This window comes from Asparagus officinalis, chromosome 5 (assembly GCF_001876935.1).
Source record: "Asparagus officinalis chromosome 5, Aspof.V1, whole genome shotgun sequence".
NCBI lineage: Eukaryota > Viridiplantae > Streptophyta > Magnoliopsida > Asparagales > Asparagaceae > Asparagus > Asparagus officinalis.
In genome coordinates this window covers 101,938,039-101,963,856 of record NC_033798.1, presented here as the reverse complement: position 1 = coordinate 101,963,856, position 25,818 = coordinate 101,938,039, and the positions used below count along the sequence as shown (strand labels likewise).

Here is a 25,818-nt window from a genome sequence, read left to right as displayed (position 1 = left end):
GGTGAAATAATGGGAAAATTAGCACGAAAGCTGATTTTAGCCTTGGACCCATTGATGGGCATCAGGAACACATCGATGGGAAAGAGGTCATCTATAATCTATAGGAACAAATTGTAAATTTTTAAAAGTAGGATTTTAACTCATTGATGGGTTACAGGAACCCATTGATTGTGCTTAGGGACGCATCGATGATCGTGAGCACCCATCAATGGGCATTAGGAACCCATTGATAGGCAAGAGGTCATTGAACGTCTATAGGAAAAAATTACAGATTTTCAAAAATAGGGTTTTAACTAATTGATGGATTACATGACAACGGGATGGTGCTCACAGACCCATCGATGGTCATGAGCACCCATTGATTTGTCCCTGACTTCATGTCCATATCCGGTGTCACACCCCGCTTCCCAAAATACCAAGGAATCGGGACGCGAGCAAGCCCGCGACGTATTAGACTGAGGAGAGATAAGTGCTAGACCCCATCTTCTTAATCTAATACGCTAAGCGTCTGGAAATAAATACAATGCAAAGGCACAGGTCCCCGATCACAGATAGCGAGAATATAATGAATAACACAGAACAGAAAATATACATATCACAACTGAATATCATCCCAGGCATAATATTCGGGTCAACATACCCTTATACAAGACTATCTAAAAGAAATGCTAGAAAATATAAAATACATCGATCAATAGAATGGAAGGTGCTACAAAAGTAAATGGAGGACCAATAACTAAGCTTCGGCTTCTTCTGCTCGGTCTGCAGAGCACTCCCGCGGGGAATCCTCTGGCTCCTGTACGACTCCGAACTGAAGCTGACCATCATATAAATCTGACGTACACCAGAGAAAACAGGTGTACGTCAGCGTGTATGGCACTGTTTGTTGGAAATTTGCAGTAGAAAGACAATGAAAGAAAATTTGACTTGTATTCCTCTCAAAATCAATTATAATTTGGATTCCGATTACAAAAGAGAGGAGAATGAATTTGATTCTCCCCTTTGTTTAAAACTGGGTTCTTCTTGGTGGCGATGGAGTGCCTCCTTCGATTGATTGTGTCGAACTTGCTCTCCGTTGACGATCCGCACACTTTGATTCACTGGAACGAAGTCTTCTCCTCACGATTCGACGCTGTGGAGAACTTGCGTGGCAAGTCTTAAAAAATAACTCTTAACGAGTTAATAACTCAGAGCGAGTTTATCTCTATGAAAGAGTTGATTTAAACCGAAAGTTCGGTTAATAAGCCAAGGATAAAGAAACTTCTATTGTCGACCTCTAAAGCTCCAGTCGAAGAACGAATGCTCTTCTTTGCTGCTAATCCTCAGGTCAAAAAAGCCAGCCCTTGACCGAATTTCCCTTTGTTGATGAGAGAAAATCCGATCCTTTAACTCAATTGAGTTTCTCGTATTTATAGGGGATTAAGGGGGTGTAACTGCCCCCTTAATTTGCTCCTCAATGGGCTGAGTGGGGTGTAACCGCCCCCTCTTAAACAGCTCCCTAAATCGTGGGAAAACGGTTTTGAAACCGTTCTGTTAGCGCTTTGAACGAGTCAAAACGCCAATCTGGGCGTTCTGGACCTTAACTCTGCGTCTTAGAAATGAGACGCAAAGTTGGGCGCTTGTTGGGAGTTGAAACGCACAGGCCGCATGCGTTTCAGAGATGAACTCTACGTTTTAGGCTGAAAACACAGAGTTGGGCCTGTTTTAGGCTGAAAACGCATAGGTCGTGCTGTTTTAGAGATGAACTCTGTGTTTTAGGCTAAAAACGTAGAGTTGGACCGTAACTCTGCGTTTTGATGTTATATCACAAGGATAACCTCTGTGTTTTGAGGTTATAACGCTGGTTCGACCTGTGCGTTTTGACTCTGTAATGCAGAGGCGAACCTTAGGCGGGCTTGGCGAGCTTCAAGCTAAGTCCAATTTTTCTAACGAAGTCTGGTCTTGCAGACGGACTTCAGAACATAATTTGCTACGAAGAACAAGTCATAACTTTCAAACCGTAAGTCGGAATTGGACGAATTATATATGAAAATCGGCTATCTCGACGAGACGGGGCCATCCGAACCAAGCCAAAGGCTTTGGGTCGCTTCCTCCGTTTCACCAAATTCCTTACGGTTTGAGAGATATCTGCATTCTAATATGAAGAGACCGTCAATTTGTAGTCTCTTTTGCTAGAGCTTTGCACAGATCGTCACCTTGTGACCTTCGCCTTGGCTCCTTAAAAATATGAGAGTCATCAGATTGTAACTCCTGATGTCGATTGTGAAGGCTATTGAATTGGGGCTTTCATTAGTTGTTGTGAAGGTCGTCAGATTTTAACCTTCTACGTGAAAGTCCTCAAATTGTAGCCTTCTGGAAGTCGTCAAATTGTAACTTCCGTCATCGGTGTTTGATGGGGATCAGCTATCTATTGTGATTTTTAGACAGCCTACAGAACCCCCTCCAAAGTTTTCAAAAGTTTGGATCTCAACTCTGATCCTGGAGCTGTTGATTCCTTATCATAAGGAGTTGTTCTCTGCACCCGCTTCAAAGAGATTTGACACGCAAGACCTATGAGAGGATGAGCTTCGAATAGAAACTGTAGCGACAATACAAGCCACTCATGAGCAGAAGCTCTCAAACGTCACGCCACGGCTCACATATGTTCAGCTGATGGGCCCGCAAACATTCATAGGATTTTTGGCAAACCCTCAGCCATCAACGGATTTGATAAGCCTTTACCGACTACCGTTTGAGTCGGGCTAGCATGTGAATTATCTAGGTCCGTTCCACATGTAACGTTGTGCTAAGAGAATGAACTCTCTTAGTCTTGATGCTATGATTTTGAATACATAGACTTTGTCATTTTGACGGGAAAAGACTAACCGGCAACGTGTGTTAGGCGTAGACTTATCTCTATTTAGGGATCAAGATAAAGTCCCCCATGCGTGTAAAGCATGGATTTTGGCGTTATTAATAACAACCTGCTACGATATTGAATACGTAGGCTTTGCCATTATTACAGGAATAGGCTACCCGACAGCATGTGTTAGATGCAGACTTATCTCTAATTAGGGATCGAGATAAAGTCCCCCATACGTACAAGGCATGGATTTTGGTGCTACGATATTGAATACGTAGACTTGGTCATTTTCGCGGGAACGAACCACCCGGAAGCATGTGTTAGATGCAGACTTATCTCTGTTTAGGGGTCGAGATAGATTCCCCCAGGCATGAATCCTGGTGTCTTTTTCACGGCGAAAGATTAACCGGCAACGCGTGTTAGGCGTAGACTTATCTCTAATTAGGGATCGAGATAAAGTCCCCCATGCGTGAAGGCATGGATTTTTGGTATCGTTTCTTCCTGTGTGGCTTGAAACACCGAAAGAAAGTTAGAAGTGCCAGAGGTATAGTATTAACTTGGCATGAATTTTCACCTAAAGTAAAATTCAAAAAGTTTCTTTATTATCACTAGGATAATTCCAGAAAATCTTTAATCCGCTGGGGATAATGAAAACTTGCTATTCTTGTTAAAAAAAGGATTAACAAGTTCATTAGGGGGTTGACTGTTAGAGGTGTTATGTTAACCTAACAGTATTTTATGGACCTATCGCTCTATTGAAGAGAGTCGATAAGCGGATTTTGTCAGAGGTGTAGTGTTAACGTGACAAGAAAGATATTGCTATGGAAGCAATTTTGAGAACTTATCGCTCAATTGGAGAGAGTCGATAAGTTGATTTGGTTATCGCTCTATTGACGAGAGTCGATAAGTTGATTTTGTCAGAGGTGTAGTGTTAACGTGACAGGATTTTGTTGCGATCGGAGCAACTTTGAGGACTTATCATCCTATTAACGAGGATTGATAAGTGGGCTTTGTCAGAGGTGTATTGTTAACGTGACAAGAATTTGTGTTGCAATTAGAGCAACTTTGGGGACTTATCATCCTATTGACGATGATTGATAAGTGGGTTTTGTCAGAGGTGTATTGTTAACGTGACAAGAATTTGTGTTGCAATTGGAGCAACTTTGGGGACTTATCATCCTGTTGAAGAGGATTGATAAGTGAATTTGTCAGAGGTGTATTGTTAACGTGACAAGAATTTGTTGCGATTGGAGCAACTTTGGGGACTTATCATCCTATTGACGAGGATTGATAAGTGGGTTGTCAGAGTTATCATCCTATTGACGAGGATTGATAAGTGGGTTGTCAGAGGTGTATTGTTAACGTGACAAGATTTTGTTGCGATTGGAGCAACTTTGGGGACTTATCATCCTATTGACGAGGATTAATAAGTGGGTTTTGTCAGAGGTGTATTGTTAACGTGACAAATTGGAAGTGATGCAAACTGAATGCATACTCTGTGGGGATTATGATCGTCAGAAGTGTAATGTTAACTTTACGATGTTAAAAATTCGTTACTCTTAATCCAGTGGATTCCAAGTAATCAACCCCCAGTCTTGATTAAGACTTAGCAGGGGCATAAAAGAGGTAGACAAGGCATATCACCTAGTGGGGCACTATCCATGAAGTCGGAATAGGGTCACATCACCAGGTAGGCCATTATCTGATGAGTTTGACTATCAGAGGTAACTGTTAACATGATAGTTTTGTGGTCCTGCCATCCTATTGAAGAGGATTGGCAAGTTGAGGGACTATCAGAGGTAACTGTTAACATGATAGTTTTGTGGACCTGCCATCCTATTAAAGAAGATTGGCAAGTTGATGGACTATCAGAGGTAACTGTTAACATGATAACTTTGTGGACCTGCCATCCTATTGAAGAAGATTGGCAAGTTGAGGGACTATCAGAGGTAACTGTTAACGTGATAGTTTTGTGGACCTGTCATCCTATTGAAGAGGATTGGCAAGTTGAGGGACTATCAGAGATAACTGTTAACGTGATAGTTTTGGCGGATTTCGTGATTGACAGAGGTATTTTATTGAATGTGACAACTCAGAAAATTTATTATTCATAATTCAATGAACTACAAATAAACCAACCCCCAGTCTTGGACAAGTGCAGGGGAAGAGGAGCAGACATGGCGCATCGCCTAATGGGCCACTATCTAACGAGTTTGACTATCAGAGGTAACTGTTAACGTGATAGTTGTTAGACCTGCCATCCTACTGAAGAGGATTGACTCCAGTGGCCGTAGTATCTTTCCCTTCTGACTGGGAAGAGTGAGCCTGGTCCGGTTGCTCAGGAGAAGATTAGGCTTGGTCTGATTGCTCGGACTGATCCTGCCTACTTTGTTCTTCAGCTTCGATCCTGGCAATGATTTTTTGAGCCTGGTCGCCTTGAGAGATTAGTTGTCTCCAAGAACGGCATTCTGCAACTCCTATTCGGGCTAGGAGGTCGGTTTGCAAGTTGTGTCGACAGGTCTCTACTAAGGTAGACTGTGTCATACCTGACGAACACCGGAGAGCCATGGATCGGAACCTTTTGACGAAGGCTTTGACGGACTCCCTCTTTTGCTGCTTGGTGGTGAGAAGGGTATGAATGGAGACTTCTGTATCCTCTTCAAAGAATCTTGATAGGAAGAGTCTGAGACTTCTGTATCCTCTTCAAAGAATCTTGATAGGAAGAGTCTCTCTAGATCTGTCCACTTTTGGATATATCCCACGGGAAGTTTCCTGAACCATTCAAAGGCAATTCCCCTGAGGGTGCCAATAAACAATCGAGCCAGTATGGCATCGTTTGATATTACATTTCCAGTCTGTGACTTGAAATGATAAATATGTTGGTTCGGTGATCCCGTGCTGTCAAAAGTTTGTAGCGTCGGGACCTCGAACTTTGGAGGATAATGGGTTGCATCCCATTTGGCAGGATAGGGCCTGATAACTTCCTCATCTTGGAGCTCGCTTCTTTTAGCAATGGCTTTGAGGCGGGCTTCCAATTCTTCCATTTTGGCAGACTGAAGATTCTGCTCGTTCTCCGTCTCTCTTCCTTCATCAGAGGAAGATTCCAGGCTGTGGGCTTCTTGGTCAGAAGCCGCATCATCAACCACTTTTCCCTTCCCTTTGCTTGTGTGAGGTTGGGATGGAGACGCTTTTCCTCTCCGGGAAGATTCTTGCCTAAGCGTCGAATATGTCTCCTGAGATTTGACCTTGTCTGCGACGATTTGAGTCAACATGGCCATGAGTTCATTGATGGCCTCCTGCTGTGATTTCAGCATGGCCTCCTGTTCATCAAGTCTCTTTGAAAGGTCTTCAGAATGTTCTGCCATGTAGGCGAAGCTCTCATGCCCAACGAAAGAGCTTAATGATTGGGACTCCGCAATGGCTGAGTGTTCGTCATCGGAATTAGTTCCTCTAGCTAAACTTCGATAGTTGATAAGAGGAATGGCTCCTGTTCGAGTCCGAGTACGTTGATAGATTCCTTCAAACTCATTAGTGATTTCTCTAACTCTTGGAGAACGATCTGTCTCTGACTCGTCAGAACTAAGGGTTGATGATCTCCCTCTACCAACCATGTTGGAAGTGACTCCAAGGTATTCATCCTCTAAAGTCTTCTTTCTGTGAGGATGTCGTCGATTATTGAGCAAAACGACATTCGTCGGTATCGACAGCAATTCCCGCAAGTCAGCGACTTGGGATGAACCTCTCACGGAGCGTGAGGGTAAAGATGGAACCCCCTGTCCGTTAAAGGATGGGACTGGTTCTTGGAAAACATGAATTTTAAATCCATGTTGATCATTTTGAACACGACGAATCACATCGTGTTCCAAAGAAGGAACATGAGGGTCGTGTTTAGCTTGATTAACGTAAGACCAAAGTCTGCGTTTTGCTAGTGAAACACAGTCCTGCAATCTGCGTTCGGATTATGAAACGCACTCCTGAGAGCTGCGTTCAGTTTGTGGAACGCACTCCGGAGAGTTGCGTTTTGGTTCCGGGACGCACTCATGAGAGTTGCGTTCAGCCAGATCAACACAGGTTTGATTTCTGCGTTTAAATATTAGAACGCACTCCTGAGAGTTGCGTTCAGTTTGTGAAACGCACTCCTGAGAGTTGTGTTTTGGTTCTGGGACGCACTCTTGAGAGTTGCATTCAGCCAGATCAACGCAGGTTTGATGTCTACGTTTAGATGTTGGAACACGCCTCTGAAGGTTGCGTTCTATCTGGAAAATGCACACCTGAGGGTTGCGTTTAGCTTGGCTTATGCAGAGCTCATGTTGAGGCTCACAAACGCGGAGTTCGCGTTGATTGGAGAATCAGCTCTGGAGTCGTGCCAAAGTCGAGACTTCTCCTTTAGGGAGGGGACTGTATGAACAGTGCAACCCCCTTTTTGGAGTTGTGCCGAAGTCGAGTCTTCTCCTTTAGAGAGGGGACTGTATGAACAGTGCAACCCCCATGGCAGATAGTCTTTAGATGAGGTGGCTACAACTGGAGCTTTAGTCTCCTCGAAAACTTTGTGGATCTTGCGTATAGCCTTGGGGCTAAGGGATCCGGAGGAGATGGCCTCCTCGTACTTGGCTTGATCAAACTCGATAATCAGAGTTTCAACGGTCGTTCCAGTGAGATGAACGTCGGATTGCACCACCACTTCTTCATCAGAGAAGCTAGTCCCCAGCGGAGTCGCCATCTTTTGTTTGTTGGAAATTTGTAGTAAAAAGACAATGAAAGAAAATTTGACTTGTATTCCTCTCAAAATCAATTACAATTTGGATTACGATTACAAAAGAGAGGAGAATGAATTTGATTCTCCCATTTGTTTAAAACTGGGTTCTTCTTGGTGGCGATGGAGTGCCTCCTTCGATTGATTGTGTCGAACTTGCTCTCCGTTGACGATCCGCACGCTTTGATTCACTGGAACGAAGTCTTCTCCTCACGATTCGACGCTATGGAGAACTTGCGTGGCAAGTCTTAAAAAATAACTCTTAACGAGTTAATAACTCAGAGCGAGTTTATCTCTATGAAAGAGTTGATTTAAACCAAAAGTTCGGTTAATAAGCCAAGGATAAAGAAGCTCCTGTTGTCGACCTCTAAAGCTCCAGTCGAAGAACGAATGCTCTTCTTTGCTGCCAATCCTCAGGTCAAAAAAGCCAGCCCTTGACCGAATTTCCCTTTGTTGATGAGAGAAAATCTAATCCTTTAACTCAATTGAGTTTCTCGTATTTATAGGGGATTAAGGGGGTGTAACTGCCCCCTTAATTTACTCCTCAATGGGCTGAGTGGGGTGTAACCGCCCCCTCTTAAACAGCTCCCTAAATCGTGGGAAAACAGTTTTGAAACCGTTCTGTTAGCGCTTTGAACGAGTCAAAACGCCAATCTGGGCGTTCTGGACCTTAACTCTGCGTCTTAGAAATGAGACGCAGAGTTGGGCATGTTTTAGGCTGAAAACGCATAGGTCGTGCTGTTTTAGAGATGAACTCTGCGTTTTAGGCTGAAAACGTAGAGTTGGGCCGTAACTCTGCGTTTTGATGTTATATCACAAGGATAACCTCTGCGTTTTGAGGTTATAACGCTGGTTCGACCTGTGCGTTTTGACTCTGTAATGCAGAGGCGAATCTTAGGTGGGCTTGGCGAGCTTCAAGCTAAGTCCAATGTTCTGACGAAGTCCGGTCTTGCAGACGGACTTCAGAACATAATTTGCTACGAAGAACAGGTCATAACTTTCAAACCGTAAGTCGGAATTAGACGAATTATATATGAAAATCGGCTATCTCGACGAGACGGGGTCATCCGAACCAAGCCAAAGGCTTTGGTTCGCTTCCTCCGTTTCGCCAAATTCCTTACGGTTTGAGAGATATCTGCATTCTAATATGAAGAGACCGTCAATTTGTAGTCTCTTTTGCTAGAGCTTTGCACAGATCGTCACCTTGTGACCTTCGCCTTGGCTCCTTGAAAATATGAGAGTCATCAGATTGTAAATCCTGATGTCGATTGTGAAGGCTGTTGAATTGGGGCTTTCATTAGTTGTTGTGAAGGTCGTCAGATTGTAACCTTCTACGTGAAAGTCCTCAAATTGTAGCCTTCTGGAAGTCGTCAGATTGTAACTTCTGTCATCGGTGTTTGATGGGGATCAGCTATCTATTGTGATTTTTAGACAGCCTACAGGCACACGGTAAGATCCCAAAAGGAAGAATAGAACGGTCGTACGACCAATGCAATAATGGTAATAACAATGGAAACATGCAACTGAAATACTAATAATCTAAATATAATTTACTACTAGAATAGAATAATCATAATAAATCCAAGGAAATCAACCAAGTAACAAGTCGATCATGCAGCTAACGATCAGAATAATCATCCAAGTACATGGTCATACACTAGCTGGGATTAATGCTTAAAGATCTACAACTCGAGACGTAGTACGTCGAGCGAAATAATCCAAACAAGGAAACCCTCATGTATATACCATAGTCTCAAATTGTAAATAATTAAATATTAATCCTGATCTATGTATGAAAAGAAATATAACTGGTCTGTATCTCACAATAACTCATAATCATCCGAGTAACGATGTCATGTAACTAGCCATTCTATAACAGGCCACTGATACATATCTCACATAGAGTCAACGTTCCTGTCATCGGATAACTGACTGTTCACAAATCCCCTACGTGCATCCAATCCCGCTACACATGCGGCCTAGAGGACTACACGCAAATCGTTTCTGCCTGGTCCAAACTTCAAACAGAACCCGGGTGACGAAATAAATTTCCCACTGACCAAAGTGATGTACACACTTTACTTTAGCCCTACAAACCAACCCAAGTGGTGACACCAACCACTGGCGCGAGCCTGGAAGATACATCAACAGCCTTATCCGATCACATGAACCATGACTTTCTCACCCCAACTCTTCTTGTTTTGCTAAGTCAACATACACATGTCTCTAGGTCTGGTACACAACACGTAGGGCCACTAAAGTCATAACTACTACGGTTCTCAATCAAGCAATGCAACTGATCATGAGCAATAAGATCATAGCATATTAGATAATCAAAATTAAGAATTTAAATCATAAAATTGTTCTAAATTAATCTTCTAAAATAATAAAGTTATTTACTTAAAATAATTCCTTTTACAATTTAAATTCTTTAATTTAATTTCAAAATAATCCATTTTTTCCAAAATAAGTTCTTTTCTCATTATAATAATTCTAAAAATAATCTTTTAAAATAATAAATTCATAAATTCAAAAATAACCTTTTTATAAGATAAATTCTCATTATTTTTAAAATAGTCTATTTTCCAAAAATAATTTCCTTTTTTAAAATATTTATCATTCTAAATGATTTCTTCCACAAGATAAATTCTAAAAAATTATTATAATTATTCTAAAATGATTCTTTTCCCAAAATAATTCCTTTTAAATTATTATAATTTTTCTAAAATGATTTCGTTCTAAAATAAATTCTTTTTCATTAATATAATTATTCAAAAAATGATTCCGCTACCGAAATAAATTCTTTTAATTTGTCATAATTATTCTGAAAATACTAATTATCATATTATTATGATTTATCTAATATTACTCATCAAACAATCTCATATAGATAATTATTAACAGATATAAAATTACAGATAATTCTTAATAAATACAAAATTCAGATCTGAGCAAGTAGGATCTTGCCTTGGGTATATCGTGGACCGTAAGGGGGGTCATCGGGGTGGTTGCACAGTGTTATGACGGGTTTCGCGGAATCGACGGCTAAAATTACAATTAGAGTGTTAATGCGATGTGCGATATTCAAACGAGTATAACGAGGTGTAGATAGGGAGCCCAAGTGAAAGAAATATACTGTACGATAGACAACACGAAGGGCTACGCACTGGCGAAGGAATCGACGGAAACGGAACTCGGAGTTGGCCGGAAAAACGGGCGCGAAGTAGCTCCGATCTATAGTTTTCTGGCAGCGAAACCTCCAGCAGATTCGGCTCGCTGGCGCCGGGTGGCCAAGGTGGCGGGAGGAGGTCGTGGTGCAGTCGGGATGAGGTGGAGGAGTCGACGCTGAGAAGCTGGGCTGCTCGCGAGAACGAAGTGAGGAGCGGGATGGAAAAAGAAGAAAAACAAAGAAAAAAAAAAAAAAGAAAAAAAAAAAAAAAAAAAAAAAAAAAGAAAAAAAAAAAACAAAAAAAAAAAAAAAAAAAAAAAAACAAAAAAAAAAAAATAAAAAAAAATGGTCGGCGGGCTGTTTTGAGAGGTTAGGGCGTCGAGGGCGAGGGCGGTGCTGCAAGGCGTCGCGCGATGGACTGGCGGCGGACTTGGGCGGCTCGCCGGTCAGCATCGGAGCTCGGCGGCGAGCTAGCGGGGTGAGGGGACTCGAGGGGAAGGAATAGGGCGGAGGACGAATATCGCGGTGTGCGCCGGCGTGGAGTTTTGGGACCGGTGTTTTGACGGTGGGATGAGAAAGGAAGGAGGGGGGGCTGTGGCGGCTCTGTGGGTCGGGTTGAAGGTGGGCTGCTGTGAGTTTGGGAGACAAGGGAATGCGGCGAGTGTCTGAGGCTGGAGGTAGCAAGAGGGGCGTAGGGCGTGGAAGGTCGGTGGGTCGAGCTGTGGGGTTGTTGGTTTATATGACGAGGACGCGAGGAAGAGAGTGTGTGAATGATTGAGAGAGAGAGAGAGAGATGCGCGTGGGATTAAAATAAGAGGGGGAGACAGAGTTAAGTGGGGTGCGGAAATTGGGGAGGAATCTAGGGGAGGTGGGGGTAGGAGAGAGAGAATGAATTATTGGAGAGAGAGGGGCTGATACGAAGGAACCAGGGGAAAGTCAGATAATAGATTGACTGTCGTGCTGATTAGCTGATAGCTATAAATAGAGATAGGGGATAAAGATACAGGCTAAAAATATAATACAAGATAATTAATAACAATAATAATAATAACAATAATAATAATAAATAATCAATATTAATTTTAAAAAGTTTTCACTGTAAGAATATAATTTATAATTAGCAAAATCATTAAATAAATATAAATTTGGATTTTTAAATTATAAAAAATTCTAGAAAATTAGAGAAAATACAAATACTCTTTTAGAAAATAAAATTTTAATATTTAAATGCTAGAAAATTATTTAAACCAGTATTAAAAATTTACGGTTATTACATCCGGCCTAATTTAGATTTCATATTTCCATCAACATTTAGGTCCCATCCTTACATCTCGAACACAAACTCATCAAAAAATTACAAGGTTGACGGCCCATGTCCCTTGTGGAGGAAATCTAGTTGTCCAATTGACCTAAGCCCTCACATCAACATGAGCAATAATGTTGCCTTCAAGATTGTGGTTGGAAGACATTTTCGATATGTAGCTCTTGTTTTAAGGTTGGTTGTCATTGAATAAGTACAAATAGGAGGTCTAGCCACGAGTACACAAGTTCTAGCATTAATATATTGGAAAATTATATACGAGAATAGCCTCATTTTGAAAAGAATAATGTAATAAGCGGTATTAGAATTCAGACCGTGATATTGGATGAATGAAATCTAATATGAAGTTTGATAGTGTAGGATAGTGGATCAAGGTTTAATTTGTTGGGAAAACAAGAATAAAAATAGATCTAAAAATAAACAGTACAAACCACACAAGAATGAAAGATTAGAGCAGAGTGTTATTAAAAACATTTCAAATAGACTTCAAGCTCGAGATACTTTATTAAATTACCGAATTGCTCTCTAAACAGAGGACTGACCGTGAAGAAATTATGCCCCACCTATGGTAGCGTTGGGTCTGCACAATACTCATGAGGATGTGACAACAGTAGTCCAAAGAATCGCTCTCTTCCATTGAACACCTCGACTACAACTTCTGTTCGCCAGAATCTTCAGTACTAACAGTTTATAAAATTGTAAAAAGACAAGAAAATAATTCATTTTGTGTGTTTCAAATGAATAGAGTACTCCCTTTTATAGGGTTTATGAGAGCTAAATAGTTAGACAAAACTTTGAATGCCAATTATTATAACGTTTGTAACGCCTGGAATAACTATCATTCAAACCTTGTAATATTTGTAATGTTTGAAACTTTTATGCTGGTTTAAAGACAGCACATGCAAAAGGAGCACAAGCCCATGCACACGAGCCCACACACATGCTCGTGTCTGCTCACTCGTGCCCGCTTGCTCGCACGCTCGCTTATATGCCAACATAAATGTACAATTCTAGCACATTCGTTATACCAAATATAACACGTATGCTAATTTGGACTAACTAAATACATTCAATTAGTCAATGTAGGACTAAAACTTACATATTACTAATTAAACATATTTTAAATTTTATCTATAGAATCTAGCCATAATGGCATCTTTCCATAAAGTTCCTCTTCATATATATCATCGATCCTCCACAATTCCATAACTGAAAGTAAAGAAGACTATACATATCATGCTTTTGGAGAAGGTATCTTCCGATTTGAGCCTTCTCTATAGTTATGCAAATTTATCACCACAAGCACGAAGTGAAACTAAGTCTTGAACTTGAACCTTTGATGTGGTGATATTCATTGGTAATAACATGATATATTCTACAATAACAATCTTTAGGTTTGATGCATTATGGCTATGCGTCATTCTCCTTTTCATGAACATTTTTAAGGAATAACCTACTTCCTTTATCGGCCACATAATTATGTTCACATAGTTGTCCATCTCTAGGGATACACTGTTTGCATCTCGTCTTAAAGACTTCATCTCATTCAGAGTCAAAACACTCTTACTATACTAGCAGTTAACAATACCTTCCAGGTATACGTGATGATAGACTCAGATACAACATATCAATCTATGATTAGGTATTCAACTCATACAATAGCTTGTTATTACCACATTGAAACTACTTTGTGGGATCTCCACTTAGATAGGTTGGGTTGCTACCGTCGATGAGTTAGGTAATGGTTTCAGTCCCATCACCAACCTGGGCTTAAGAACAAATGACAACTTAATTTCTTTTGTAAAGGGGTCTACTGTGTTGTCCTTGGACTTGATAAGGTCCACAATAATTACCCCTTCATCAACAAACTTTTTCACGGTCTTTATTCATACTTGGATACGACCTCGAGTTTTGTGGTTATACTTTAAACTTTTAATCCTTGTGATTGTGGTCATATTGTCACAATGCACAGAGATTGTAGGAATAGGCTTACTGATCATGGGTAGCTCGGACATAAGTCCCTTAAGCCATTCAGCTTCTAAACCAGTAGTGTCCAAAGCACATAGCTTTGCCTCAAAAGTAGACCAAGATAAAATGGTCTGTTTGACAGATCTCCAGGCGATTACGCAACCACCCAAGGTAAATGCATGCCCTGTACAACTATTGCTATCTGAAGCTATAACAATCCAGCTAGCATCACTGTACCCCTCCAGAACAGGAGGGAATCTATCGTAATGCAACGCAAGGGATATAGTTCCCTTGAGACACGGAAGTCTCCTATCCAAGGCCTCCCAATAAGCCCTACTTGGATAGCTAGTGTATCTGCTTAATTTAGAAACCGAGTAAGAAATATCTAGTTTTGTACAATTTGCAAGATACATCAAGCTTCCAATGGTCTGCGAATATTTTAATTAAGATACAGAGAATTCACTTACATTCTTGTAAAGAGTTACCGAAGGATTATATGGAGTTCTAACGGGTTTGCAATTCTTATAGCTAAATTTCCCAATAATATAGTGAGATTGAGAAATAGCTATGCCATCAGCTGATCTAATCAGTTTTAGGCCAAGAATCACGTTAGCGACTTTCATGTCCTTCATATCAAACTTACTACTAAGAAGAACTTAGTCTCATATGTTTGACTCAAATAATAGAATATCATCAACATAAATGCATAGAAGAATACATGAATCACCTCTAACTTTGCTATAAACACACTTATCAGACTCAATCATTTTGAAACCAAAATCAATGATAATCATATCAAACCTTTTATGCCATTGTTTAGGAGCTTGTTTAAGTTTGTATAGAGACTTCACAAGTTTATAAACTTTTTTTTCATTGTCTGGTGCTATAAATCCCTTAGGCTGATCCATATAAATCTCTTCTTCAAGGAAACCATAAAGAAAAGTAGTTTTCACATCCATCTGGTATATTGTAAAATCATATATAGAAGTTAATACAATAAGCATTCTGATCGTAGTCATTCGGACAACTGGAGAGTATGTGCCAGAGTAATCAATTCCTTCAACTTGTTTGAACCTCTTAGCAACAAGTCTGACCTTGAACTTTTCTACAATTCCATATGTTTTCATTTTCCTTTTAAAAATTCATTTAGACCAAATTATCTTGCACCTAGGAGGAAGATCAACTAATTCTCATGTCCCATTAGAGATAATAGAATCCATTTCACATTTGACAGCATCCTTTCACTACTTAGCCTTTTTTGAGCTCATAGCAGATCTGTAGGAAGTAGGATCCTCCTCGATATTGTAAGTGACAATGTTACTTCTAAAATCCTTGACAATTATTGCTCTCTCACTCCTTCTAGGTTCATCTAAATCATTTGAACTCTCATATTTAGATTTAGAATTATCTGCCTCCACATTTGTCATCCTTTCCACATGATCAGGAATGAAAGTTGAGACAGATACATGATTTTTATTAGAAATATTTTGAGGCGTTCTAGTTTTTATAGGGAAAACATCCTCAAAAAAAGTTGCATCATGAAATTCAACAATTTTTTTAACATCTATGACAGGGATTTCAGATTTGATCACTAAGAATCTCAAAGTATAAGTGTTTTCTACATAATCTAAAAAGATAGAGTCTACTGTCTTAGGACCTAGCTTCTTCCTCTTGTGTTATGGGATTAATACATTTCCAAGACACCATCACACTGTAAGGTATTTTAAGCTTGTCTTTTGACTTCTTCAAAGTTCAAATGGACTACTTTCCTTATGTTTCTGAAGGACTCTATTCAGAATATAGCAAGTCGTATTCAAAGTCTCTCTCCAAATATATTTAGAAAGTCCGGAGCTTTCAAATAAACTATTAATCATATCTTTTTAAGTTTTATTTTTTTGTTCTGCTACACCATTAGACTGAGGAGAAGAAGGAGCAGTTTTCTCATGCACTATGCCAAAAGATTAACATAGAAGAGTAAACTAATTCGATGTATATGCTCCTCCTCTATCAGATCTTAACTTTTTAAATTTCTTGCCAATTTGAGTTTCAGCTATATTTTTAAAAATGATAAAATTTTCATGAGCCTCATCTCTAGTTTTAAGCAAGTAAACATAACAATATTTGCTCTAGTCATTTATAAAGATGATAAAATATTTCGTCATGCCTTTAGTCAAAACGCCATTAAACTCACAAAGGTCAGTATGAACTAAATCAAGTAACTTAAAATATCAACAGAATGAAAAGACTTTCCTGTTTGTTTAGTTGTTACACATACTTGACACTTTTTACTATGATCTAAATTTTGGAATCATATTAAGATTCATCATTCTTTTTACAGAATTAAAATTAACATGACCAAGATGTTTATGCCAAATATCAGATGATTTAATATTGTTACTAACAGGATAATCAGAAACACAAATCTTAATTGATTAAAAAAAATAGGTTTTGCTCTAACCTTATGCATTCCATCAGAATCATAGCCCTTAAAAATAAAAGATCCTGAATGCAACATAACTACTTTATTACATTCAAAAGAAAACTCATAACCCTCCCTAGTTAGACATGAACCACTGATAATGTTGCATCAAACTATAGGAACGTGATGCACCCTGTGTAATGATAGAACTCGCTCTGAAGAGAACTTTAGGTCTACTCGTCCATACACTAACACTTTAGATGCAGCTTGGTTCCCCATCTTCACCGTTTTCTATTTGCTGGCTGATAAGACACAAACAAAATTTTATCAACACAAACATGTACATTCGCACCGATGTCTATCAACCATTCATTTGGTTTATAAATAGATAGTAACTCGTGGTTAATAGAGACATACCCTTCGATGGATACAGCAGACTCAGTCATAACTATCACGCCCCAGGCTCACTAGCCTGTTGGCACGTGCAAGCCATAGGTCCATAGAGAGCAACTCGTGGGTTGACTAAATCCACTGTCAAAATGTTAGCACTAGTTGTTCTTGGGCTTTAGGTTTTTTTCTATTTAAATCACTAATATTTCTTCACATTAGTCTATGTAGGACTAAAGTAGGGGTGTCATAATCACCCTACCTTACAAAGACAACGTTATCGTCGTCATGACATAACTATTGACACATCCCAGTATCACTGTCAGGCGATATGAACTCTAGAGGTGGCTCCTACGGGCTCTAGAGGTAGCTCCCACCGTATCCACGTGGTGTAACACTTAGCCCCGTATAGCACTTAGCTCCACACTTTTGATTGGTAACTACTCTGATACCATTTATCACGCCCCAGACCCATGGACCTGTTGGTGTGTGCAAGCCGTAGGACCCACCAAGAGCACCTCGATGTTGGCTTAAATCCACCGTCAAAATGCTAACACTAGTTGTTTTTGAGCCCTTCTCTATTTAAGCCACTAATATTTTTTTTTCACATTAGTCCATGTAGGACTAAAGTAGGGGTGTCACAATAACTATGTTAACCTGAAGCACACTAGTAGACCCTGGATTGGATTTAGCTTTCTTTGTAGGACAAGCTTTAGCCTAATGTCCAATTTGTCCACAATTCCAATTTGACTTTTGAATCATCAGGTTTGCCATTAGGTTTGTTTTTAAAAAAATTCCTAGAAGTTATAACATTTGCTTTAGGTTGGTGCTCAACAGTCATGATATTTTTTTTGATTCTTATGCTCTTCCTCAATAGCTATTGCAATCATCAAGTCATCAAGATTTATTTTTTTCCTTTAGATGCTTGAGAGACATACCAAAAGTCTCCCAAGGATGAGGAAATTTCTCGATAATTGTCACAACCTAAAATTTTTCAGAAAGCTCCATTTCGGCTTCTCAAAGAGCATGAAGAATGAGCAGAAGTTCATATTCTTGTTCTGTTACAGATTTATCCTTGACCATTTGAAACTTTAAGAACTTGGACACAAAATATTTTCCAAGATCGAGGTCTTTAGTATTATATTTTGTTATGGTAATTTATCATCTAAAGATAAAAATACCAAAAGATTGTCTGCATGGGCTAAAAGCCATGGTCCAAACCAGCTTAGAGGCTCAAAAGCCCAGCCAAGGGCAAGTCTATCGGCAAGTAAAGCAGACGAGTCACTTTTGACTAAGGATCATCATTACTGACTCGAAGTGCGGGACCAGTCGGTCCCTCGTAATCAAGACGACTCATCAAGCAGACGTCTCGACTATACACTCGACCCGAGTCTCACTAGCTCAGCTATCGATTCGGGAAATCACGAAGACAACTCACGAACCGACTCGCCTCTACTAAGGGGATAAGATCCAGCTAAGTTCACCTCAGATGTCAATCAACGTAACAGCACTGATCAGTCCCATCAAGATCTCTGCTCTGACAAATCCCCTGCACAAGCCGCTTATTCTACTCACAAGTCACTTCTCTGGGATCACCATGATGCTTTTTTGGGCTCGAATGACTTCCCCTCTAATCACCAACCGCCATCTGGAGAGGGAAGGATGACCGAATAACGATCATATCTTCTGTCCTGCCTCATTCGTCAAATCCAGGATACTAAGAGGACATCTCTCTCCTACATTCGAATGACTTCCCTTCCAATCGCCAATCGACACTTGGAAGGAGAAAGATGACTCAGCCTCCAGCTCACCCCTCAACCACCTCCTGTGCATAGTCAAAGCCGAAGGGTCAAACTCCCAGAGTCGATGGACTATAAAAGGAGGGAAATAAGGTAAAAAGAGGGAGGATTCTTTTCGACTACTTCTTGAAAAAAGCTCTGAATCTTCTTTTTTACATAAGAAGAAAATTTAATAACTCCATAGGAGGAACCCCCTGCAAGGACTTCAATGGCCCAGGGACCTCTCAATAAACCCTCCTCAAGCTCATCGGCTCACTTGACCGTCGGAGGTACCACGGGAGAAATTAACCCTGTACTCCTGCGATTCTTACATGTGCAGGCTATCAGTCCACCCCGCGCGCTCAGAATCGGGCGTAGAGTCGGAGGAGGAGTCGGCCCCATCTCTTATTCCCCCAACCTTCGTCATCAACGGAAGACCCTCTTCGACTGTGTGTTCACGGACATCAACATATTTTTTTATCTAGTTCATCCCATAGTGCCTTTGTAGTGGCCAAAGAAAAACAATAGACATTAAAGAGCATGTTGGACATTGCCAACAAAATACATCCTCTGGCTATTTGACCCTTCTCTGCTCACTGTCCAATTTTATCTGCACTATTAGGATCTTTTTCATCGAGTTTTGGGCAATCTGTTGGTGTTATTGCCCATAGCCCCTTAGTTGTCAGCCAAATCTTCATATGTCGCTGCCAACGTTTGAAGAACTGACTTGTGAACTTTTCTGATATCCAGCATGTCCATTTTAGGGGCAAAGGCACCTGAACCAACTCGTAAAATAAAAGACATCACTCCAGATAATATGAATTTCTTCAAGATTATTAGGAAAAACAAGAATAAAAATATATCCAAAAATAAATAGAACAAAACACACATGAATGAAAGATAAGGGCAGAGTGTTGTTAAAAACATTTCAAATAGACTTCAAGTTCAAGATACTTTATAAAATTGCCAAATCACCCTCTAAATAGAGGACTGACCATGAAAAAATTATGCCCCATTTATGGTGTCATTAGGTCTGCATAATACTTTTGAGGATGAGATGGCAGCAGCCCAAAAAAGTGCTCCGTTCCATTGAACACCTTGACGACTACACAATACTTCTGAGGATGAGCCCGCACACACGAGCTCGCGCGCACGTGCCCGCTTGCTTATATACCAACATAAATGTACAATTCTAATACCTTTGTTATACAAAATATAACATGTATATTAATTTGAACTAACTAAAATGGATTCAGTTAGTCAATGTTGGACTAAAACTCACATACTACTAAGTAAACACGTTTTAATTTTCATCTATGGGATCAAACCATATAAATGGTATCTTTCCATAAAATTCCTACATTATTCATTTATATCATCATGTTTTACTAAACGGAGTCCATGGAATATAAATATGTGATGAATGTTGCAGATTCATACGTGAGTAGAATCATATCGGAAACAAAAATATTTAAAAAAACAACACTTAAAAATTGAACAAACGAATAATAACTTGAGTTTTGAAATGATTTTATTTTCTATCTTCGCTAGTCATCTAATTTTGTGAGTGGCTCAATTTCTCTCCAAAATATATCTAGGATACATTATATATTTTTGGGGTGACAAGTTAGCAAAGCAAAAGCTAGTTAAAGAAATAAGGGAACATGATGGTGAAAGGAGAGGGATACGAGAATCTTTGTAGGCGATGTGTTTGCTCTATCTCATTATCTTCTTTGTCCTCATATTCCTTGTTTATGATATCTCATGTCATATCTTAAATTATCTTTTAGCTCGTGTAAAGGTGGTGAACACGGCGACGAACAGCTCAGGAAAAATCAGCACAGAGACAGTTTTCAGGCTGTCCGGTCGACCGCGAGTCAACTGTCGACCAGAAACGTGCATAGGTCGAAGACAGATTCTGAAGTTGGAGACGGTCGACCGTCGCAGTCGACCGTCGTAGTCGACCGCCAGGGAACGGTCAACCGTCACGGTCGACCGCCAAACCCTATAGTCGATTTATGTCTTTGTCGTTCCTAGGTGGTCGACCGCAACGAATTTGACGGTCGACCGCCAGTCGGGTCTAAGTCAAGTTTTGGTTTCCTGACCCGTTTTGTTTTGAGTTGGTATATAATCCTAAACCTAATTAATTAGGGTTAAGCAATGATAATTTGAGCAGACTTTTGAGAGAGGATTGTGCATCCTTTGTGGGAGGATTTGTGAGAGATCTAGAAAGCTTTGTTCTAGAGTTTATTGGTGAGATTTTTAAGCCTATTCGTATTCTCTTGATTTCTAATAGTAAGAACTCCCCCCTCCTCATGAAGAATGAGCAGAAGTTCATATTCTTGTTCTGTTACAGATTTATCCTTGACCATTTGAAACTTTAAGAACTTGGACACAAAATATTTTCCAAGATCGAGGTCTTTAGTATTATATTTTGTTATGGTAATTTATCATCTAAAGATAAAAATACCAAAAGATTGTCTGCATGGGCTAAAAGCCATGGTCCAAACCAGCTTAGAGGCTCAAAAGCCCAGCCAAGGGCAAGTCTATCGGCAAGTAAAGCAGACGAGTCACTTTTGACTAAGGATCATCATTACTGACTCGAAGTGCGGGACCAGTCGGTCCCTCGTAATCAAGACGACTCATCAAGCAGACGTCTCGACTATACACTCGACCCGAGTCTCACTAGCTCAGCTATCGATTCGGGAAATCACGAAGACAACTCACGAACCGACTCGCCTCTACTAAGGGGATAAGATCCAGCTAAGTTCACCTCAGATGTCAATCAACGTAACAGCACTGATCAGTCCCATCAAGATCTCTGCTCTGACAAATCCCCTGCACAAGCCGCTTATTCTACTCACAAGTCACTTCTCTGGGATCACCATGATGCTTTTTTGGGCTCGAATGACTTCCCCTCTAATCACCAACCGCCATCTGGAGAGGGAAGGATGACCGAATAACGATCATATCTTCTGTCCTGCCTCATTCGTCAAATCCAGGATACTAAGAGGACATCTCTCTCCTACATTCGAATGACTTCCCTTCCAATCGCCAATCGACACTTGGAAGGAGAAAGATGACTCAGCCTCCAGCTCACCCCTCAACCACCTCCTGTGCATAGTCAAAGCCGAAGGGTCAAACTCCCAGAGTCGATGGACTATAAAAGGAGGGAAATAAGGTAAAAAGAGGGAGGATTCTTTTCGACTACTTCTTGAAAAAAGCTCTGAATCTTCTTTTTTACATAAGAAGAAAATTTAATAACTCCATAGGAGGAACCCCCTGCAAGGACTTCAATGGCCCAGGGACCTCTCAATAAACCCTCCTCAAGCTCATCGGCTCACTTGACCGTCGGAGGTACCACGGGAGAAATTAACCCTGTACTCCTGCGATTCTTACATGTGCAGGCTATCAGTCCACCCCGCGCGCTCAGAATCGGGCGTAGAGTCGGAGGAGGAGTCGGCCCCATCTCTTATTCCCCCAACCTTCGTCATCAACGGAAGACCCTCTTCGACTGTGTGTTCACGGACATCAACATATTTTTTTATCTAGTTCATCCCATAGTGCCTTTGTAGTGGCCAAAGAAAAACAATAGACATTAAAGAGCATGTTGGACATTGCCAACAAAATACATCCTCTGGCTATTTGACCCTTCTCTGCTCACTGTCCAATTTTATCTGCACTATTAGGATCTTTTTCATCGAGTTTTGGGCAATCTGTTGGTGTTATTGCCCATAGCCCCTTAGTTGTCAGCCAAATCTTCATATGTCGCTGCCAACGTTTGAAGAACTGACTTGTGAACTTTTCTGATATCCAGCATGTCCATTTTAGGGGCAAAGGCACCTGAACCAACTCGTAAAATAAAAGACATCACTCCAGATAATATGAATTTCTTCAAGATTATTAGGAAAAACAAGAATAAAAATATATCCAAAAATAAATAGAACAAAACACACATGAATGAAAGATAAGGGCAGAGTGTTGTTAAAAACATTTCAAATAGACTTCAAGTTCAAGATACTTTATAAAATTGCCAAATCACCCTCTAAATAGAGGACTGACCATGAAAAAATTATGCCCCATTTATGGTGTCATTAGGTCTGCATAATACTTTTGAGGATGAGATGGCAGCAGCCCAAAAAAGTGCTCCGTTCCATTGAACACCTTGACGACTACACAATACTTCTGAGGATGAGCCCGCACACACGAGCTCGCGCGCACGTGCCCGCTTGCTTATATACCAACATAAATGTACAATTCTAATACCTTTGTTATACAAAATATAACATGTATATTAATTTGAACTAACTAAAATGGATTCAGTTAGTCAATGTTGGACTAAAACTCACATACTACTAAGTAAACACGTTTTAATTTTCATCTATGGGATCAAACCATATAAATGGTATCTTTCCATAAAATTCCTACATTATTCATTTATATCATCATGTTTTACTAAACGGAGTCCATGGAATATAAATATGTGATGAATGTTGCAGATTCATACGTGAGTAGAATCATATCGGAAACAAAAATATTTAAAAAAACAACACTTAAAAATTGAACAAACGAATAATAACTTGAGTTTTGAAATGATTTTATTTTCTATCTTCGCTAGTCATCTAATTTTGTGAGTGGCTCAATTTCTCTCCAAAATATATCTAGGATACATTATATATTTTTGGGGTGACAAGTTAGCAAAGCAAAAGCTAGTTAAAGAAATAAGGGAACATGATGGTGAAAGGAGAGGGATACGAGAATCTTTGTAGGCGATGTGTTTGCTCTATCTCATTATCTTCTTTGTCCTCATATTCCTTGTTTATGATATCTCATGTCATATCTTAAATTATCTTTTAGCTCGTGTAAAGGTGGTGAACACGGCGACGAACAGCTCAGGAAAAATCAGCACAGAGACAGTTTTCAGGCTGTCCGGTCGACCGCGAGTCAACTGTCGACCAGAAACGTGCATAGGTCGAAGACAGATTCTGAAGTTGGAGACGGTCGACCGTCGCAGTCGACCGTCGTAGTCGACCGCCAGGGAACGGTCAACCGTCACGGTCGACCGCCAAACCCTATAGTCGATTTATGTCTTTGTCGTTCCTAGGTGGTCGACCGCAACGAATTTGACGGTCGACCGCCAGTCGGGTCTAAGTCAAGTTTTGGTTTCCTGACCCGTTTTGTTTTGAGTTGGTATATAATCCTAAACCTAATTAATTAGGGTTAAGCAATGATAATTTGAGCAGACTTTTGAGAGAGGATTGTGCATCCTTTGTGGGAGGATTTGTGAGAGATCTAGAAAGCTTTGTTCTAGAGTTTATTGGTGAGATTTTTAAGCCTATTCGTATTCTCTTGATTTCTAATAGTAAGAACTCCCCCCTCCTTGCTCCGTGGACGTAAACAACTTGCCGAACCACATAAAATTCGTTTGTCTTGCTGTGGTGATTGTGTTTTGCTGGTGTAGTTATTTATCTTGTTCTTGTTTGTGCACTTTCGTGTGATTCGAGTTCCGCTACGCACAACAGCTCGTGCTAAGCACAGTCTTATTGCAATTCATCTATATTTCATTGTATTTCAATTACTTGTCTCCAAATATAATTTAAAAGATCTAATGACTCAAACCCTTTCGAACCACTTGAACATCCCCCTCCCCCCACCTCTATTGAAATTAGAGAACATGTCATTGCCTGTAAATAATGATATTGAAAAACTTATATAAATCTATAATTAAAATTAAAATTATTTAAACTAATTTTTTCATAATAAATGAATAAAATAAAGATAATGAAAATATACCTAAATGCAACTTGAATGAAATTAAGATATAAGACAATTTAATGTTTAAAAAATATTATTGGTAAATGATGCATCACCAAAAAAGTTCTTTATCAATCAACCAATTATAGGACGTAATAAGAAAAATATTAAAAAAAGCTCAAATAATTTTTAATTATTTTTTCTCCCATCTTAATCCTCTTCTTCAAAGTTAAAAGAGATGGTTCTTTATTCATTTCTACAAAATTAAAAAAACATATTTGTTTAGTAAATCTAACATTAAAAAATTATATATTTAAATTAATTAATGTATGAATAAGCCAAAACATATCTAATTTTGTGAGAGGCTCAATTTCTCTTCAAAACATATATAGGATACGTTTGTTGGGGATTCGAAACAATCAAATCGAACCATTGCCCTTCCGGACCTTGTGTTAAAAGTAGGAAAGTAGGAAAATTCACCACAAATAAAGATCAAAACTTATATAAACAATAAAGGAGACGAACACACAGATTTAACGAGGTTCGGCAACGTGCCTACGTCCTCGGGAGTCACACCACACAATTCTTTTATTAATTAAAGAAGAAATACAAGCTCTCAAACTAGAGTTTTATCTTTCTGAGATTCTCTCTCTTTTTCTGCCGTCAAAAGCTCTCTTTTTCGTGTTCTTGCTAAACCCTAAAACATTTAGGTATATATATAGAATCCCAAAAGATACAGAACCCAAAACAGATTAGGAAAATGTCAAACTGCGTCGCGATCGACCATGACAGCCGACCGTGCAGGTATCGCGATCGACCGTATCAAAAACCCGAGACAAAAAATCCTACAGGGTTGACGCGGTCGACCGTCTTCGGATCCAGCTCCTCCTGAGCTCCTGTGCACGTTCGCGGTCGACCGTCGTAGACTCGCGGTCGACCGTGAATCTGTCTGACAATTTTTCTTCATCGTTTTGATTCCAGTTTAGCTTCAAACTTTGGGTCTACACTTTAGACTAACAATCTCCCACTTGGAGACCAAAGTGCCATCAACGAGCTCACCCGAACTCTCCCCTTGTTCGCATGTATCTTCTCCCCCCGGAAAAATCATTTCTTCAATCAACAATAACCCAGCGATCACGCTAATCCTCGTAGTGTGGCTCTGCCTTCGTCTTCTACTCATGAAGGCCAACTGAAGTTGCGTACAACTTTAGTTTCTTAATGGTGACTGCTTTCGTCAACATGTTCGTCGGATTTTGACTCCCCAAAATCTTCATTAAATGCAACTTTCCGTCTTCAACTAGCGAGCGTATAAAATAGTATTTTATATCGATGTGCTTCGTTCTGGTATGATATACTAGATTCTTGGCAAGATGTATAGCGCTCTGACTATCACAATAAAGAACTCCTCTTTCTTGCTTCAGATCCAA

At 39.9% G+C, this 25,818-nt stretch overlaps 1 long non-coding RNA gene across 1 annotated transcript; it reads right to left on the bottom strand.

Moving 5' to 3' along the window:
* LOC109840425 lies at positions 10,468 to 10,846 on the bottom strand. The gene is made up of 2 exons (XR_002246921.1): positions 10,732 to 10,846; positions 10,468 to 10,640 (listed from the first exon to the last, which is right to left on the bottom strand). It is a non-coding gene; the product is annotated as an uncharacterized LOC109840425 (long non-coding RNA).